The 16,968-nt window shown below is 40.4% G+C and overlaps 1 protein-coding gene across 3 annotated transcripts in view; it reads left to right on the top strand.

Annotated features, from left to right (window-relative positions):
- Positions 1–6,847: 6,847 nt before the first annotated feature.
- The window catches only part of WDFY3 (WD repeat and FYVE domain containing 3), a 229,319-nt gene continuing 219,198 nt past the window's right edge, over positions 6,848–16,968 (top strand). For all 3 annotated transcript variants that reach the window (XM_077814992.1, XM_077814993.1, XM_077814991.1), the window contains exon 1: positions 6,848–6,942. The gene's annotated coding sequence lies outside the window, so the exon portion shown is untranslated. The remainder of the gene's footprint in view (positions 6,943–16,968) is intronic.

Here is a 16,968-nt window from a genome sequence, read left to right as displayed (position 1 = left end):
AGTAGGTCTGCTTAGCATTTTCTCTTATCCTTGCTTGCTTTAATTTTGTTTCTCATTTCACTAGTCCCAAATACTGTATTTAAATAGCCAGGGTGACACACCAATACCATATAGTACTGTTGTTCATTTTTCTAAGAAACACAGACAAATTCCACTTGTAACATGCTACTTCGGAGTTGTTGTACCATTTATTGAGTATTTCTCTGTCGTGAGGGATGTAAGCAATATTTTTGGTGTTTTGAGGCTTTTTAAATAAAGTGCTTAAGCCCAAGAGGTAAATCAGAGATTTAACCTGATTTATTTTTAAATTATTTTTTCCTGAAGAGTAACCTATGGGAAATAACATACAGCATACAGAATATGAGGCCAATGTATATATTTTAAGTTACAGCATAATTTAAGTGGTGGAAATTAGCAGGGGAAAATACAGTAGCAGCAAATAGCAATTATATATTACTCAATAGTTAGTCCTCTGTAAGAAGATAGCACACTATTTTGAAAAGTTGGCTGGTGGGAGAAAGTGAATGAGCAAGTTTTTAAAGGCTGTATCAGAACAGAAATAGGTCTTGAGGCTGAATAACGTACTTTATATGGATAAACAATTGCCAATATAGGCTATGCCCATCACTGTGGTAGGTATAGCTCATCTCCTCAGGCTTAATACTGCATTTGCTTTCTGCTTTTGGTTTAAAGGCAGAGCTTTAACACTTTTTCTTTTTTTAAAAAAATATAATTTCTTATTTTTATATATAGATAACAATGCAGTCTATTAGACCCAGTTTTGCAAATGTCTGTCTTTTTTTAATAAATTGTGCTTTTATTTTTCTGTTGGGAAAATACTTCTGTTGGGAAACTAATAAATGAACTCTGCAAGGAACTATCATAGATCAAGGCTGTTCTGCTACAGAAGAAAAAGCAAGTTGAAGCAGGGTGGAAACTGTAGTGAATTGTCAGTTAGACTTTTAACAGATAAGTTCACTGTGTTAGAAACCTGATGTTTTCCTTTGAAAAGATATAGCTGAAAAATCTTTGTGGCACAAGAGGAGCAAGTTATTGCAACAGGAAGCCTTACTGAAGAATGGAAACTTCGTTCTGCGAGCAATCAATTTTTTTTTTCTGTTGAGGTTAATGAGATTTCACTTAACGTTTTCTGATCAAAGAGTAAGTGAATTGGTAAAAGTTCATTAGTGAAAACAAAATGACTGAAGTGGAGACCAAAAAATGGCTTTTTAATGGCATTATCAGATAGTTTCTAGATAGTGCTAACAGCTGTTATATTAAATATTGCATTTATGTGGTTGCACACCCAAGATATGAAGATTTTTGTGAATAAAAAGTTAAGAACATAAGAACAGCCATACTGGATCAGACCAATGATCCATCTAGCCCAGTATACTGTCTCCTGACAGCGGCCAATGCCAGGTGCTTCAGAGGGAATGAACAGAACAAGCAGTCATTGAGTGATCCATCCCCTATCATCCACTCCCAGTTTTTGGCAGTCCAAGGTTTAGTGACGCCCAGAGCATGGGGTTGCATCTTGGCTAATAGCCAGGAATGGACCTGTCCTCCAGGAAATTATCTAGTTCTTTTTTTGAACCCCTTTGTAGTTTTGATCTTCACAACATCCCCTGGCAACGAGTTCCCAGGGTGACGTTGTTGTGTGTGAAGAAGGATTTGCTTTTGTTTGTTTTAAACCTGCAACCTGTTAATTTTATTAGGTGATCCCTGGTTCTTGTGTTATGTGAAGCAGTAAATAACACTTACTTATTCATTTTCTCCATACCGTTCATGATTCTATAGACCTCTGTCTTATCCTGTCTCCGTTGTCTCCTTTCTAAGCTGAACAGTCCTAGTCTTTTTGATCTCTGCTCATATAGAAGCTGTTTCATACCCTTCATAATTTTGGTTGCCCTTCTTTGTACTTTTTCCAATTCTAATATATCTTTTTGAGATGCGGCAACCAGAACTGCAGGGGGTATTCAAGGTGTGAGTATACCATCAATTTATATAGTGACATTATGATATTTTCTGTCTTATTATCCATCCCTTTCCTAATGGTTTCTAACCTTGTTAGCCTTTTCTGTCTGCTCCTGCCCACTCAGGAGATGTTTTCAGAAATGTATCTACTATGACTCCAAGATCTTTCTTCAGTGGTAACAGTTAATTTCGATCCCATCATTTTGTATGTATAGTTGGGATTGTTTTCCAGTGTGCATTACTTAGCATTTATCAGCTTTGAATTTCATTTGCCATTTTGTTGCCTTGTCACTCAGTTTAGTGAGATCCCTTTGTAACTCTTCACAGTCACCTTTGGATTTAACTATCTTGAGTGATTTTTGTATTGTCTGCAAATTTTGCCACCTGTTTACCCCCTTTTTTTTCCAGATCCTTTATGAATATGCTGAACAGCACTAGGGGACATCACTGTTTTACCTCTCTGTATTGTGAAAACTGACCAGTTATTCCTACCCTTTGTTTCCTGTCTTTTAATCAATTACTGATCCATGAGAGGATCTTTCTTATCATTCTGTAACTGATTACTTTGCTGAAGAGCCTTTGGGAGGGATGTTAAAGGCTTTCAGAAAGTCCAGGTACAGCTGTATCCACTGGATTACCCTGGTCCACATGTTTGTTGATCCCCTCAGAGAATTTGAATAGATTGGTGAGGCATGATTTCCCTTTACAAAAGCTGTGTTGACTCTTTCCCAACAAATTGTGTTAATATATGTGTCTGATAATTGTGTTTTTTACTATAGTTAACCATTTTCCAGTGTGGAAGTTAGGCTTACTGGCCTGTAGTTGCCAGGATCACCTTTGGAGCCTTTTTAAAAATTGGTGTGTCATTCCCTATCCTCCAGTCATCTAGTATAGAAGAAGCTGGTTTAAAAGAGAGGTTACACACGAGAGTTAGTAGTTCTACAATTTCACATTTGAATTCCTTCAGAACTCTTGTGTGAATACTATCTGGTCCTGGTGACTTATCTGTTTAATTTATCAACTTGTTCCAAAACCTCCTGTGTTGACACTTCAATCTGGAACTTCTCTGCAGTCTTACTGGAGTGGACTTTTAGCACTTTGGTCATCCAGTAACCCCACTGATTATTTGGCAGGCTTCCTGCATCTGATGCACTCACTTTTTTTTTTTGTTTGGCTGTTTAGTCTTTTGCTAGTTGCTCTTCAGATTTTTGTAAAGTTGTTTGTTCTGTAGAAAGTGCCACTACCATGCACTGCATAAATTCCTTTAATGGAAGCAACATTAGATTTTTTTGGCATTTGTCATATTTGCTTTTTCATGAAGTACTAGCTACTGTATATTCTTAGAAAACAGCAAGAGCTAACATCACAGGATGAGTTTGGAGTATGATTTTAAGTGTAGTTGCAATGGAAATTAGCTAGCAAAATAGTTTGAAGAGGGAACAAGAGAGTGAAATTGCTGGTAGAATGAAGGGTGATTATCGGAAATTATAGAACAGGTGAAGGGAAAACTCCATGAAGACCATTATAGGAGTAAAAACCAGGTTCAGAGTTGAAGCACAGTGTATGCATGCAAACAGGACTGCACTAGAGAGGCATTTGATAAGAATGATTCTCATCGTTGGATAAAGGAAAGAAAAAGGCCTCATTTCCTACAGAAGTTTGAGTTAAGGACATGTCCTCTGCTGTTTGAAAGAGAAGCCATCACAGTTAGATCAAAGTGTTTGAGTGCTTGCTTGGGAATGATTGGGTTTGATTTAGGAAGGCAAAGCCTTCCCTCTGAAAATGTGTGTGATTGTTGAGACACAGAGCTTGAGTAAAATTCCTCTGTTTCACATTACCATAACTGAATATTGTCTCCAAATTTTGTTGAAATAAGTCTTCATAGGACAGTTGAATTTTGTATTTGACTTTTTAGTAAATATTTATTAACTTGTACAGAGGAAATAATTTTTTTTCGTTTCTTTCATAAAACACCAGGGTTCCCACAAACTTCAGACTGTGTGCGCGTATGAACATATATTCTGATAACAGCTCTGACACAGGCTACACATTTCTTTCTGCCTTTGCTGACTTACCAGTTCCACTCTTTTACAGTGACCATAGAAAGTTAAGATGATTCTGTTTCTCCAGTGCACCATGGGGAGCTGGCAGTATAGAGAAGACAGTTAAAAGTGAGCACGGATGTCAGGAATCAGTGGTGTATGAGGAGAGCATGGGGTGGCGGGAGTGGGCGTTCAGCTATTGGGGATGTGAAGTGGGCAATCATAGTGAAGCTGCAGGTGTACTGTAGTTATAGGGTGAACATTTCTTATTGTTTATAATAGAACTATTTAGTTCTCTAAAATCTACATGCTGACTCAGATTGTCTTGAAATTTTCTGTGCTCTGTGTGTGTGCGTGTGTGTGTGCTGGGTACTATTAGTGGTTCCATTGGCACTTTGACCACTTGCTCAAGAAGTTCCTGAGGTACTCCCCTAAAATAAATCATGTGTTTTGGAAGAATCAGGTGATTTTGTAACTTTTTTTGCACACATCGTGGCCCAAGCTATGGCTGTAATCCTCCCTTAGCTGCTTGGGATTTATTTTGGCTAGTGCACAGTACCCACTGCCACTTTGTGTGTTTGTGTGTGTGATGTTGAAGTTATTCAGTATTAACTTGGGTACCCCAAGTTGGAGCACCAGTAGCTTGAGCCAGAAAGAATGTTAATGTGCATGTGTAGCAAGGCTCGGGCGACGTCTACAATACCCTGCAGTTAGGATGGCGGGGGTCCTAGTTCATGTTAAGGTAGCCCTCTTCAAACAGGATTACATTAATGCGAATTTAGGAACCTTTTCGTTTGTGCCCACAATTACTAAGCGGGAGAGTTACACTGCAGCACATGGGTGCACACTGCTATTCACACTCCCATAGTCCAAACTGTGGGTTATTTTAAGGGTTCTTCAACAACCAAAGGGTTTCCAAGTAGTCTGTCACATCAACTCAGTGTTTCAAGGAGACATGCTGTGGTCATTGAACCTGAACTACACGCATGCATATGATTTCGAGCCCTACCCTTGGCATCCGTCAAAGAATATGTGTTATGTATGTTCCTTGCTCTCTGTCTTCACTTTGCAGGAGCAACTTTTGAAAGTTTTGCCCTCAGACCAAAATTTCTGGTTTAATAATGATGATTTGGAATGCTCTAACATCCATGTGCTGATATTGCTCAAAGATGGTTGAGTTAAGGTTGTGCTGCAAGGGTGCTAACTCTTCATTTCCTGGTTTTCAGAAGTTTGAGTGTTGCTGAAAATAGTTTTGGAAAGGCACAAAGGACTAGTTGGCAACCTTAACTCTGCCTTAATGAAGTTTTTGGGCATTTAATATAGGATCATAGGTCATAGTTGAGACCTGCTTTGCTGAATCTGATGGCTCATTGGAGTGTAGCTCCTGTCTGACAAACAATAGGCAATGGAGGCCATGTGTGTAGTGCGTAGTGGCGGTGAGTAAGGTAACAGAGAGGAGGTACAATCATGACTGTAATTTGCAAGGATGAGAAGAGCACATATACAGCCAAGAAATCACTAGTGATGGTTATACTGAGGATATGTCCACTTGAGCAGTCTGTGTTCTTTTTAATTTAGTGTTTTATTTAGAGTAGGGGTTCCATACCTACCTCTTTCAGCCCAGATTAAGAATGGTGCTACAAATTCTCTGAATTAAAACTATGGGTTAAGCCTTTTATTGATCAGTATATCTTGTATATTTTGTAGGTTTCTTGTTTAAATGTTTCTTCTTTCCTGTTTATCTGAGTTCCTGATTGTTATGCCTACAAGACAACTGTTCTGTGTAGAGTGGTGGTGGTACTGGAAGTGAGAGCTCGGAGCTTTATATAGAAATTTTGTATATTATGCATCACTTAACTAAAAAATCCCAGCAGGCTCCTGAGAGGCTCACTTTGTTACTCACTCTCACCCTGCTTACCTACAGTGAAGAACTTTATGGTCCTGTAGAATGATATCGGGAGAGAATACCTTTATGCAGCCATTAATACTGAACTGTTGCTTTAACCAGACAAGTGACTCTGTCTGAGTGCATACAGTAATACTTAAAACTAAGTGCCTTACAAATATTGAGCTTCACAACATCCTCTGAGCTAGATAAGCTTTATTAATGCCAGAGTGGTCTCAAAGCCTTAAAGGGTAATGCAACCACTATGCTGTAATTTTTTACCTCCATGCATTCAGTTCCCTGAAAGTTTTCCTGTTTCTTTTAAGCTTTAATTGTGTGTAAAATAATAGCAAAACAAATATTTTTGAACTGTATTTTTAATTTTTTCCAACTACCTTAGTTTTGGGTGACCAATGATGTGTGTTGGCTTGTTTCCACCTGTCTCTAAAATCTTAGGAGGGAACCTGATACCCATTTTGAAGTTGGGCAAATTGAAGTCCAAAAGATAGGCGGCATTCTTGAATGTCACAAGGAATCGGTGGCCGAGTTGGAAATAGGACCCACATCTCCTGGTTCCCATTAGTCTGCTATAACTACCAGACCTCATTTACTCTGTGTAATATTCTTGCTAGTCACAGATTGCTACTGTATTAATTAAAACAGAAATTTGGGCTTGACAAGCAAGATAACTCTTTTTGCTGCTCAGGTGTTCACGGTCAATTTTATTTTCTCAGTGAGGTCTTGCTGTTCATTACATGTAGTCATAGTGAACATGTTCTTCATTAAAATTCTTGTGGAAGAGACCAAGTAAAAGACCTCTTTGGTTTGTGACCACTCAAGCAGTCCCGGCAAATGCTGCTATCAAAATGGCAAGACTCTAGTGTGGTGCTAGTGGGGGTGATTTTAATACTAACCTCTTTCCATTTTATTTTTGTGTTAACTAGTGGGAGCACGGCTTTGGTCTTGAAGAAAATCCTGGGAGAGGAATGGACCATGTTCTCATGAAGTTAATACCGGAGATCCAGGAATGCTATAGAGGTCAGTGACTGGGACGGGGAAGGGAAGCTGTGTGTGTTAAAGAAGCTTTTGCTAGAATTGCTTTGGATTTGTAATTGTCACACGCAATTGTCTGACTGATTTTTGCATGCAGCCTGGAGCTCTAAGGACTTTATTTGCCTGTCAGAGAGAAGGGAAAAGTGTATCAACTTAAAACACAGAAAATCTAAAATTGGCATACCAAAACACTTAAGTAAGGTTAGGGTGCTAATTTAGTCCTACAAAAGCATTAAGAATGCATAGGTAAGGCTGCAGTTATTCACTTAACATATTACACTGCATTTAAACTTCTACATGCTCAAAGTCAGTGATCCAGGGCTGTTGGGTTAGACTCTGAAGTTCTTAATTGACAGGCAGCAATGCTAATACAATACCCTGTGCACACATGGTATTGTTTTCTCAGCCTACCAAGTCGTACTCCTAATTTTGAAAAGAGAAGACAGAAAATGCCCATACTGTGGGAATCTTAATATTACTTTGATATATCTTCTCTTTTAGATAAGGAGCTTGTTTTTTATTTAGAATCATAGAAATGTAGGGCTGGAAGGGATCTCGACATCATCTAGTCTGTCCACTCACGCTGAGACAGTATTAAGTTTCCTTAAACCTTCCATGACAGGGGTTTATTTAACCTGTACTTAAAAACTTCCAATGACAGGGAACCTCCCTAAGTAATCTATTCCATAGTTTATCCTTACAGTTAGAACGCTTTTTTCGTAATATCTAACTTAAATCTCCCTTGCTGTAAATTAAGCCCATTACTTCTTGTCATACCCTCAGGGGACACAAAGAACAATTGATCGTAGTTGTCATAAATATAAAGGGAAGGGTAAACACCTTTAAATGCCTCCTGGCCAGAGGAAAAACCTTTCACCTGTAAAGGGTTAAGAAGCTAAGATAACCTCGCTGGCACCTGACCAAAATGACCAATGAGGAGACAAGATACTTTCAGAGTTGGGGGAGGGGAGAAACAAAGGGTCCTGTCTGTCTGTGTGATGCTTTTGCCGGGACCAGAGCAGGAATGCAGGTCAGAACTCCTGTAAAGCGTTAATGAGCAATCTAGTTAGATATGTGTTTAGATTCTGTTTTGTTTAAATGGCTGATAAAATAAGTTGTGCTGAATGGAATGTATATTCCTGTTTTTGTGTCTTTTTGTAACTTAAGGTTTTGCCTAGAGGGATTCTCTATGTTTTGAGTCTTATTACCCTGTAAGGTATTTACCATCCTGATTTTACAGAGGTGATTCTTTTATTTTTTCTTGAATTAAAATTCTTCTTTTAAGAACCTGATTGCTTTTTCATTGTTCTTAAGATCCAAGGGTTTGGGTCTGTGTTCACCTATGCAAATTGTTGAGGATTTTTATCAAACCTTCCCCAGGAAAGGGGGTGTAGGGCTTGGGGGGGATTTTTGGGGGAAAGACGTTTCCAAGTGGGCTCTTTCACTGTTCTTTGTGTAATGCTTTGGTGGTGGCAGCTTTTAACTTAAGCTGGTAAGAATAAGCTTAGGGGGGGTCTTTCATGCAGGTCCCCACATCTGTGCCCTAGAGTTCAGAGTGGGGAAGGAACCTTGACAATAGTCCTCTTCATATTAACCCTTTAGAGGGTTGAAGACTCTTTTCATATTTCCCCTCAGCCTTCTCACTTCGACACTAAACATGCCCAGTTCTTTCAACCTTTCCTCATAGCTCATGTTTTCTAAGGGTATGTCTACACAGCAAAAAGAAAAACCCATGGTAGCAAGTCTCAGAGCCCAGGTCAACTGACTTGGGCTCATGCTGCAGGTCTAAAAAGATCAGTGTAGATGCTTGGGCTGGAGCCTGGGCTCTGAAACCTGTCAAGGGGTGAGGGTCTTGGAGCTGAGCCCAAGCATCTATACTGCTATTTTTCGCTCTGTGGTGTGAGCCAAAATCAGTTAACCCAGGCTACCAGACTCACTGCCATGGGTCTTTTTGGTGCTAATGTACCCTAAACCTCTTGTCTCTCTAATTTCTTCATAACTTTCATAAAGTGGGGTGCCCAAAACTGGATGCTGTACTTCAGCTGAGGTCTACTCCAGTGCTGAGTAGTTAATACACCCCAGAATGTTAATATCCTGTTAATATACCCCAGAATGACATTGCCTTTTTCTCAACATCACACTGATTGATATTCAGTTTGTGATCCACTGATCCTTTTTTGCACTACTGTTGGCTAGCCAGTTACTCCCCATTTTATATTTGTATATTTGATTTTTCTTTCCTAAGTATTGTACTTTGTATTTATCTTTACTGAATTTCATCTTGATTTCAGACCAATTCTCCAGTTTGTCATGGTCATTTTTTAAATTTTAGAGTGTTTGCAGCCCCTCCTAGGTTGGTATTATCTGCAGGTTTTATAAGTGTGCTGTCTACTCCAGCATCCAAGTCATTAATGTAAAGGTCCCATTGAGTTTAGGTTCCACTGGGATTTTGTATTTAGGTCTCAGTTGCTTTGGATTCATTGTAATATTGCTAGACCTTTAATGTGGATTTTTCTTATTATTCACATAGTCCGAGTGCAAATAGGATAGCCTACATAATGGCTTCTTTTTAAAAGCTGAATGTTTAGGTAGTGTAATTTACATTTTTGAAATACTAAAGGGGATTAAATGGATTTTTCACCTGATGGATTTTTTCTTAGCATTTGAAGCCAAAGAGGAGCTTAAATAAGCATCTAACTCAGTAACACTTAATTTTGCTCATGTAAATTAAATAAGGCAAATCAGATTTGTTGGGAACTTGGTAAGTAAAGTAAAGGAGGTGTGCAATAATAATAAAAATGTTCCTGGCAAGATAATTGAATTTTTACAGCATTTGTAAATGATGTGCTGAGAGCCACTATGGCAGCAATGTTAAAATAAATGTCACTACGTTATTGCCAGTTGGTAACCTTACTCCAGTCAATGTATATTAAATGTTACAAATAAACCAAATTAATGTTCCTTCAATATTAGTGTTACTGAATGTTATAGATATCAAATAGTAACTGCCAAGCCCCATTGTTATCATGTGTGACACACAGATTCTTTGCCGATCAAAAGAAGAAACCCTTTTGTATCACACAGATTCTGTAGCATGCCACAGTATGTGACACTCTTTCACCGCACAGAAAATGATGTGGCATCCTGGAAAAGTCCAGACAGCAGGGAAAACCCTTATTAGCCCAAGTTTGCAGCTTTTGCAGGATTACTCTAGCACAAAAGAACTACTTCTGTTAATGGTTTAGTCTTTTTATGGTACATTCCCACCATCTTTCCTGAATTGGAAGAAAATGAACTGGACCCAGGTGATCAGAGCATGAATTATTTATTTTAAAAAAACGAACAAAAGATTTTGTGGTAGCAAATGCTTCATTTAAGGTTATGGTGTTACTTTCATTATGTGTCTTCCCCACCTCCAGCAGTGATTTATAAGCCTAGAAAAAATTCCTGTTTGGGCAAAAATCTTTTGTTCATTGTCTCAGCCCAAAAGGTCATTCCTTGTTTGGAGCACAAAATGATAGTTGTGTCTGAGTTACATGAGGGTGAAATAAATGCTTTCTGCAGTGTTTATAAAAAGGCTAAAACTATTAAAATGAACTTCGCATATGTTGAACTTCATACTGTGACAAAGTTCCTCCTCTACCTTGGTGGGTCTTGTGCTTATTGGCAGATTTGCTTGCCTCAGAGATTCATGACAGCCCTCGGTTTCGCCACTCAAACCTGCCGTTCACTCAGATAACCTCATCACTGGCCAGCATGGGGGAAAAAGAGAAGAACAACCCCCGCAGTCTCTGCTGATCCACCATGTAGGTCAGGGAACAGCCCAAAGACCTCCCCTCTGGTGAAACCCACAGTCTAGGTCATCTCCTCCAGTGTCTGATCAGGAGTTGGGAGGTTTGGGGGGAACCCAGGCCCACCCTCTACTCCGGGTTCCAGCACAGGGCCCTGTGGATTGCAGCTGTCTAGAGTGTCTCCTGTAATAGCTGCATGACAGCTACAACTCCCATGGCCTCCTCCCAACACGTTCTTTATCCTCACCACCAGACCTTCCTCCTGGTATCTGATAATGCTTGTACTCCTCAGTCCTCCAGCAGCACGTCCGAGCTCCTTACGGTCCCCCCTACTAACTGATGGGAGGTCCTTTTTAAACCAGGTGTCCTGATTAGCCTGCCTGCCATAATTGATTCTAGAAAGTTCTTAATTGGCTCCAGGTGTCCTTATTAGCTTGCCTGTCTTAATTGGTTCTAGCGGGTTCCTGATTGCTCTAGGGCAGCCCCTGCTCTGGTCACTCAGGGAACAGAAAACTATTAATCCAGTGGCCAGTATATTTGCCTTCTACCAGACTCCTGTACCCCACTGGTCTGGGTCTGTCACAATACCTAGAAACTTTCTATGTAGCTAATCTCTACTGAAAGTAGTCTCTTCACTGATTTGTCAGAAGAAAACAGTAAATTAGCAACGCAATAAGAACTGTTTTGCACATGTGTGAGCAACTTCTTGCTAATGTTCTGAACTGTGGTTTTAATACCTGCATAGAAAACTCTTCATAGACAAATACTAGTGTAGAAAATGTATTATTTGGTGTTGGAGACTGTGTACAATATGATAAAATCCTTCAGTAGTTTATGAGGAATTTCAAAATTCTGCACACTTTGATCCTTGCTTGTGCAGAATTTAAAAATCCTGTGTGACTCCTAAATTTGTTACAAGCAGAGCTTGTAATATAGGTAAAGATGTGCTAAATGCTGAAGGTACCCTTCATTTTTTTAGAAAAACAACAAAAAGTACTAGGAAATTAAACTTGAATGTAGTTTTAAGGATAATATTTTGCATTCAAGTCAGGAAATTTTGAGCCATATTAAGAACATAGCTACAGCTTTATGAAATGTGTGTAGAATGTTTGATTCAAATTTTTCTTGAACCACTGGGGATCAGAAGAAAAGAACAGATAGCTGGAGCTTAGGCCACTCTGCCCGTTAGAGTCCCAACAGCTGGCTGGCTGGCTGGCTGGCTTCCACCTCTCTTCACGTGCTTGCAGGCACATCTCATTAGGTAGCTCTGTCTCCTTCCCTTGAGCACCTACAGCAACACTGCCTCTATCCCAAAAGACCAGAGCGGGCTGCGGTTGGTGCCTTTTTCCTCTTGCATTTCCATATGCACAGAACAGAATCTGCACCTCTTTCTAAGTGGCTGCTATTTAGTTTAAGCAAAACAAAAATAAATTCTCCATTTATAGGCTCTGCTGTGTGATTTCTTCTGTGTCTGACTGCAGACACAGTTGAGGAGAAAAGTGGCTGTGTTGTGTCCCCATTCCTCGCTTGCTGTGGAGCAGCCACAGTTCCCTGATGCAGGAAACATTCTTTCCCTGTGCCGTGTTTTGGACCGTACTCTTAATTCCACCTCCTGGGCAGGATCTCCTCCATCCCCTCACAGAGGAAGAGCTGACAGACTTCACACAGAGAGTCAAAGAGAGAGCTACCCATTGAGGCCTTGTGTAGACTTGAATTTAAAGTGTGATGTTAGCTAACGTGCTGACTAACATTTTAAAAGTCTAGCATAGGCAAGGCACAGTGCCTTAACACGCTAAAGTGGTTGAATTTAAGTTTAGTGGGGGTTCAAGATGCCACAAGTCAGGCTTTCATCTATGCAGTGTACAACCCCAGAGCAGTTGTCAGATGATTGTGTAAGTTTGCCAAAAGCCTAAAGCCAAAGAAAAGCATTGAAAATTTGCCATGATGTTACCTTGTCTAGAATTGGAACTGCCGTTCAGGTGAGACTCCTTACGATCTAACTAGATCCACATCTAGCTCGAGGGCAGGCTAATGTTTCCAGTGGTGGTCAGCAGAGCAGACAGTCCTTTGTCTTTCTTTCCAAAGGGAATTTCACATTTTTGGATTAGAGCTCCAGAAAGTTCAACAGTCTTCTGCAGATACGAAGAACCACTGTTCTCATTATGGACTACTCAGGTGGTAGTTTCTCTTAATTCCCCAGTCAGGAAAAACAGGCATGGTTCTTAAAGAAAGATGGCTTTCAAGAAGGAATAGATGATTTTGTATCGAAGAAAACAATAGCAAGGGATCTGGATGATACTGTATTTTCTTCTCTTTTGAGCTGTTATGAATACAAGCTGGCCACTGAACTTAGGACGAGGAAGGCAGTGGTGTCGGCTGCTGTTGCTGTGTATGGACTCTATAATGTGAGATTTCCAAGAGATCAATTGTGCAAGATGAAATCGTGCTAACTAGCTATCTTCTCATATTTCATTGTTGGAAACTTTGAATGAAGTTCTCACAGTTGTAATTAACAAAACAAAACAAACAAAAAAGGCAAGTATTTTGAAAGCAGACAAACATACTCTGTTTCCTCTCTGGCAAAGAATCTTCTTGGCAAATAAATTTCAGGTATGTCCTGGAGCAGGGGTTCTCAGCCTTTTTCTTTGAGCCCTCTTTCCCCCACAACATGCTATTAAAAACTCAACAGCCCACCTGTGCCACAATGACTGTTTTTCTGCATATAAAAGCCAGGAGTGGCATTAGGGGGTAGGAAGCAGGGTAATTGCCTGGGGCCTCACAGGGCAGGGCCGTCCTTACCCATATGCAAAATATGCAGCTGCGTAGGGCACCAGGAAATTTGGGGCACCAAATTTCCTGTTGTCCTGCGCAGCTGCGTGCTGCTCCAGTCCTTGCTCTGGTTCTTCCTCAGGGCCTCTGCCCCGCCCCACCTCTTCCCCGCTCCTGCTTTGCTCCAGCCCCGCCCCCACTCCCCTGAGCTCTGCAGCAGGGCTGGGCCTGCACTCACCGGTGGCGGGAAGTGCAGACCCGGCCCCAGCCACGCTGCTGGTGAGTGCTGTGGGGTGGTTCCCCTCTGCCCCCCAAGCCCACCACCCCCCCATCGGAGGCCTGGGGCTGTGCCACCGCAGAGGCCTCCCCCCTCCCTCCACTGTAGAGGGGGCTGCATAGGCCCTCAGAATAGCTAGGGACGGCCCTGCCACAGGGGGTGCCATAAAGCCAAGTTGCTTAGGCTTCAGCTTCAGATCTCAGTGGTGGGGCTTGGGGTCTTGGGTTTCGGCCCTGCACTGCATAGCTTTGGCTTTTTGCCCTGGTGTCCAATGAGTCTAATGCCATCCCTGTTTGGCAGACCCCTGAAACCTCCTCCCCGCCCCCCCGCCCCTCCTCCTGGGGGCCCTGGACTCCTGTTAGAGAACTGCTGTTCTGGAGCATGAACTGATGACATTGTCCACCTCATCGGTTCAAATGAAGGGCGTCAACATGCTGTCTGCAAACATTTCTCTGTCAACTGTAGCACTCCAAGACAAGCACTCATGCTTAATAATAGATGAACTGGCAGTGGACATTACTACAGGCAAACCTGCTTATTTAAAGACATTAGATAATCTGTTTGTCGACTTCACTGCTTTGGTGCTGCCAGCTGCTCCATTGCTCTACAGAGTAGATATCTTTTACAGGTAGTTCCTCCTGTCGCAAACCATGACAGCCTGCCTTGGAGAGTTATGATTGACTGCCTGTGTTTAAGAGAAAGGAGTTGAACAAGAGTATTCATGATATAGAGGCACCAGAGCTACTAACTACTGTACTTCAGACTATTGTTGATGGTGTAGTCATTGGCTCTACAACTGGTTAAATTTTAGGTTAGTTTTAAGTGAGATTAAAGCAGATCTTGCCAGATTCTTTTATGTAAACAAACTTTCCCACACACCATACAGTGCAATTATACAAGAGAGCAAGAAGTTCACTATTTCACTTGAATGACCTCATTAAGAGCAATACATGCTAGGGCTAGTTTAATATTTGTAACTGTATTTGTCTACTGGTGGTGTCACATTTTGGATTTCTTCTAACCTATGGATGACAGGTAGAGGTACAAAAAGAATTTCTGTTAAAGCTTATATTCAAGAACCTGGTTCTGTTTCTGAAATCACTAAGGCTTTCCCATGACCTATTAGGTCTGTGTCTTATATATGCTGGCACATATTTCCTGTGCGAATGGTTTTTGGAAAAATTACAAACAAAGTTGTTTACGAGCTCTTTTTGAGGGGAGGCATCAGAGAAACTTGTGTGCAGATTATATGACCTTGGTAACATGGATTCTCTAAATATTTGATGCCACATCTTGTTTTTCGAACATGAAAAAATCAGGGCTGCTACTGACACTTCCATATAAGGCAGGTTCAACAACCAGGCAATCTACTGGAAATAAACTCTCTGTCCTATGCTTCCCTTTGCAGAACCAATTAAAATGGTCTAGAAGCAGTGAAGCTACCCTACAGCTTGTTCTCTTGACTCAAAAATATTTCTCCAAGAGCTGTCTTGAGGCAATCAAGTGCATGTTGCTATAGCTGCTGTAAATACTGGAACTTCAAGTGTTGTATATTGCCGTTTGTGGAAGAGCAAAGAAACAACGGCAGATGTCCATGCTGTTGCCCACATTTGATTTTATTGGAATTGAATTTTATTAAACTTATATTTGCATCTCCGTACTAATAGAGTATGGTTTTAGAAGTCATCCACGGAATACATACATGACACACAAGAATGTTGGTAAGAAGCTGCTCTTCATTTCCTTTTCCCAGGTCACCTGGCATGGATCAGGATTATAAAAATTTAATACCTGTGTCCTATGATAGACGTTGCTATCAACAGATTCCATCTTGTAACCACCAGTACACTTTCTAAATTGTTTTAAATCAAATGCATTGTGTTAACATTTCCTTTAAAAATGAAAGCTTAGAATGCTGTGAGATAGGAGTGTGGACCCTACACTGAAACTGAGTTGTCCCAGCAAAGCAGAGTTCAGTTATTCTTTTCTACAATTTATGACCCACAGTTGTGCAGTTACGTGTGAATTATGCAATTCCTTGAACTCTGGTTATGAGAGACAACTTTGCGTTATGACTGTACAGTTATTTCTCAACCATACAAAATGTAAATCCATGTACTTTGGCTGAAGGCCATTATTATCCAGTCAGATTGCAGGTATTTGTATAATATATGCAGGGTTATTTTTAAATAACCGTAAATGATTATGCAAATCTCTTTACCTTAGATACTATATATCCTTCTCCTCCAAGTTTCTACTGCCCTCAGAATTCCTCATCAATGTACTTATCACGGATATACCTGCCTTAGTTTCTGACCCCTTTCATCCTTCTTTGTCCTGTCTAACAACCCGCAGTATTAAATAATTATTTTTAAAAGGAATTACCCTTTGGGATAGGATAGCAATGGGGCTAAGCGTTCCTGAAGGGGAAATGATCAACAGAATCAATGAAGTGGCCAGTTTTGGGCTGGGCATATGGGTGGGGAGTTGAGAGTGGTGTTGAGTATGGGTTGTGAGGGATTAATAGAGCTAAACAGAGCATAGAGGTGAGGAAATAAAATAATTTTGTGCTAAAAATAAGAGTCGTCATCACCACTCCTATAACCGCATTGGTCTTTGGGGCACCATCATTGATGAGCAATCCACCAATTGTCTCCACCCCTGATGATTGTGTATCCGTGCTTGAGTCTCCACGAAGTCCATTCCTGTTACTCTTTTATGTTGTCAATCCATCTCTTCTTCTGTCTACCTCTTCTTCTTCTCGTCCCTTGGAGGATGTTACATGGCCGTACCACTTCAGCTTTGTTACACTGGTATCACAGGATATAGTAAACAAAAGTCTCTGGACCTTCCTTCCCATAGTTTCTCTATCTCAGGATAGTTATGTTATGTAGAAAGTACCTACAAATCACATAAAACTTTCTGGAAAGAAAACTGGGGAAGGGAGTGTAGAGAGATGGGTTTAAGAATAATCTTGTCTCAAACTTGGTTGCTGCATTAACACCACTCTAGAGACCTAGTGTGGGACATTTAAAGGTAAAATCATTTATTCATGTTCAGATTTCACTGTTCTGGTCTAGCAACTTTTTTTTTTTTTTTTTTTTAACTTGCTCCTTTGTTTCATCACACATACAATATTTTAATGAGCAAAGGTTAAATTATAAATAATAAAAC

Source organism: Eretmochelys imbricata, chromosome 4 (assembly GCF_965152235.1).
Source record: "Eretmochelys imbricata isolate rEreImb1 chromosome 4, rEreImb1.hap1, whole genome shotgun sequence".
NCBI lineage: Eukaryota > Metazoa > Chordata > Testudines > Cheloniidae > Eretmochelys > Eretmochelys imbricata.
This window is presented reverse-complemented; position numbering and strand designations above follow the sequence as displayed.